This window comes from Periplaneta americana, chromosome 7 (assembly GCF_040183065.1).
Source record: "Periplaneta americana isolate PAMFEO1 chromosome 7, P.americana_PAMFEO1_priV1, whole genome shotgun sequence".
In the NCBI taxonomy this organism is placed as follows: Eukaryota; Metazoa; Arthropoda; class Insecta; order Blattodea; family Blattidae; genus Periplaneta; species Periplaneta americana.
Window position 1 is genome coordinate 23,084,756 of NC_091123.1, and position 4,062 is coordinate 23,088,817.

Sequence of the window (4,062 nt, forward strand, 5' to 3'; positions counted from 1 at the left end):
GTGGTTGAGCACTGTCACGGGCGGGTTATTTTTTTTAATTTTTGCAGCTACAGAAACGAGAGTTCATACGCATTTTTTTAATGAAATAATTTCATTCTTTGTTACTAAGAGTTTAATTTAATTGTTAGAACATCTATAATCAATCTCATATATTTTTAATACCTTTTAACACAATGTACTACGTTTATATCAACACAATTTTAAAAACTGTTCACTGAACCGATTCATTACGCATAATTCACGACTTACTCGTAAATAGTATATTGTAATACAAGTGCAGAAAGGGCTCTATTGAAAAATGAACAAGGAAAAAACTGTTCTCTGAACCGATTCATTTCGCATAATTCACTAATTACTCGTAAATAGTATATTGTAATACAAGTGTAAGTTATGTATGGTAGTTAATTGAGCCGTTCAGAGCAGAAGTGGTGTAAGTCAAAAATGAATAATCAGGGTTAAAGTAATCATTCTGTAAAATACAGCGCAAAGTACCAATTAATATTCAATTTATTTAAACTCTTAGTAATCAGTAGATATTACATATTAATTACTACTTTGGGCTGTACTTTACAGAATTTTTACTTTAAACCTCAACACCCAATTATGACTTACACTACTTCTGCTCTTAACGGCTCAATTATCGTAAATCTATTGTAACTGTTTATCTAGTTTATCAAAATTTAAAGCAACGAAATGTTCAATTGATCAAATCAATCAAAATTCCTATCATTTCTGTGTGAAACAAAGGGCTCTCAGAAAGCTCCTTAATCTGACTCTATTTTTGGCGAGTTCCTTAATTTCTCTCCGTGTTTCATCTCTGCTTTTGGTTTCTGCTACTATTGTACGTTTCCATGTTATCTTAGATCTGCCTATTTCTCGACTCCCTTGTGGGTTCCAGTCAGTGCTCTCCAGGCTATATTATTTGGAGGTCGGCGAATGTATGTCCGGCCTTCACCACTTCTTCTGCCTAATTTCCAGTTCTATTGGTCTTTGTCTAATTATCATACACAGATTTTCATTTGTAAACTGATCAGGGCAGAATATGTTAAGCAAACATCTGTTCGTAAAGACTTAAAATAGGCAGGCATATAGGCACTAAAGTAGTAAAAATAGGTAGTGAAATAGGAATTTATTATTCATGGAAACAGATAAAAAATAGACAAATACTTAATAGACTATGCCATACTTCCTTGGTTACTTGTCACAACAAGATGCTTTTTTTAAGTTGTCACTGTCATAGAGAACATTTTTCATGATGAAAAAAAAAGATCTTTCTACTTCTACTGAAGTGACTGGAGCAAACTTAAAACAACTTATTTCAGACGAACTGTCTCTACCTTCTTTCAGAGATCGGGAAAAACCGACTGTGTATTGTCTCAAAAAGAGGGGTGTGAGAAGGAATTATTACTTCCCGCTTCCCTTTCATTCGCTGGTAAACCCCGAAGTGACCTGAGCACTGAGGATTATACCGTTCAAATATCTTTGTTAAGTGACATAAAAGATGGAATCTGTAGGGAAGAAAAGTTTACGGCTTATTTTAAACATATGAAGGGTACACGGGAATAACGATCAAGGTCCATTTTAGAAAGTTTCGAGAAAAACGAATTTTAAAGTTTAAGCACTTAATACTTTGTTATGTGTGTATTTAATAGAAATTGACGTAGTGGAATGTCAAGAACGATGATTTCTTATTACTAGCTAGACCACATGATAGTACTTCTTTTCTATTATAAGATAGCATTATTAACTCAATTTCGATTTTTGATGGACCTTGATCGTTTTTCCAGTGTACCCTTCATATGTATTGCTGGAGAATAAGATTCTCAGCAAATATTTGTGTGAGCTGAATATATATGTTTAATTTGTACAACCGTTCTTTCTTCGTTTTTTTATATAATTTATGTGCGGTTTATTTTAAATGCTTTAAAAATATAGAAAATGTACAATAACGACATAAAAAGGCTAAAAAAGGCATTTAACCTTAGAATAGGCAACGGGAGCTAAAATAGGCAAAAAAGGCAAAATAAAAATTGGGCCTATCGTCTCCAAATGTGTGGAAACGTGTTTATCTCTAATAGGTTTTTCATACATACACTCAGTTTAAAAAAAAGGCATTTTGCCTAACATCCCGGCTCTATTCATAATCATAACTATAGACTAACACTGACTTCACATAAAAGTGCTAAAAATCCTCAGTTTTGTAATAATACAGTACTATACTCTATATAGCCCCTACATTGCTCTTCCAGATTGGTTTCAGCATCGAGATTTATAACACTGCCCAGTGTCGAAAAAATACGCAGATTTAATGTTTTGTGTTTTCACACAGTCTACATCTTAGCGACATTCCGATGTTCATGACTTTTCTTAGTCACTAATAAAGAGTGACACATTTTCATACTCCAGGTTTTTGTTATAAAAGTACACATTTCAAAACATCTTCCATACCGTATTGTAATACAGGAAAATAACGTGTTTCGTGTATATACTGCTTGGTTATGATTGTTCTACATTACGTGTTGACAAGACGATTCTTCTTTTTTCAGCACGAACAAAGCTGTTTTATGGATTAACTGTTCCTAGAATTGTTTGTAGGATAGCAAATGCGGTGAAACAGTTGAAATATACTAAAAGTAGGCTACTATTCTTTCACAACATTAACGAATCAACATCTCTGTCTATTCCTTTATGTTTTCGGAGGTATCTATATTCTCATCAGGTTTTGCTCTAAACTTATATTTGGGCTTCTTACAGCTACGATTACACGTACAGTCCACAATGTGGGATTCTTGTGATATGCGGCCAGCAGGAAATTTGGCTTCTACCTAAGACAACACAACATTGCCTTGCAAACAGATAAATTTCCACGTCCTCGGCGGAATTCAAACTCATGAACGAAATGGTGTTCATTTCTGTAATTATTTTTTTTATCTCGAATTTTAGAGATTATTTCTACTCCATCCATAAATTATAATTCGTTATTATAGTGATGTAGCCCTCGTGTAGCCCTAGACATACGTCATTATTACAGGGCGGATGTTTATGAAAAGTCATCTTCTTATTTTTCACATTAGGACGATGCCTATTAATATAGAAATCCTTTCCATGTTGATATCAACGTAAAAAAGTAATTTCTTATATTGCATTTTTTGACGTTTTTTGAACTAATAGGTTATTTTTATGTTTTTTCGGCATTTTTTGGTCATTTTTAATACTTTGAAGAACTTTAAGATCATTCGGAATGCATTTTACTTTCTTCTTTACCGATAGGTCTGTTAAATCATTTTCTGACCAAATATATCAGTAGCAATTACCTACTGAATAAGTGAATAACAGTGAAGTTTGAGTTTTATAGTTTGGAACAGACTCTATAAAGTCCTCTACTGTTCTTTTGTCGGTACGAGGGTGTCTTTAGAATTTATGTTTGGAAGGGGGAGAATTCGATTAATTTCCCACTCTAAGTAACTTCCTGGTGACAAATGGTGATGAACTCTTGTCCGATATCATTGGAAGTACAGTAAAACTTCTGTTATCCGTGGTAATGAAGGGGGTAGGCTGAACGGTTAATCGAAAAAATCGTATAATCCGTACCATAAAATATTTTCGTAAATTTAGTGAATAATGTTTACACTTTCGTAATTTCATCTATGGTCTTGTATTCAACATGCTAGGTAGTGGATCAGAAATTCACTGATTTAAGTCTAGTTGTTAACAACGAGTTTTTAAGGAGTAAGGAAACTCCTTGTATTGTCTGTCTGTGGAAAAATAGGAATAGTGGCGGCCTTGTGTTGTAGATTTACATAGTTTATACAATTTATCCTTGATGTTTATTAAATTACTCACAGTTGTCATTCCAATCTCGTATTCTGAGATGAGCCACAGTTTCTCGTTCCCCAAACTACTTTGTTATTTGTACTTTTTTATACTAAGAATAACACGATTTCTTTTAATACTCGCGGAAGACATTTTATATAGAAGTTACACAGTACTACGATAACTCAAACAGTAGATCATACTGTGTAAGGGTAAAGTTATGTAATAACTCTATCTAGAAAAAAAATA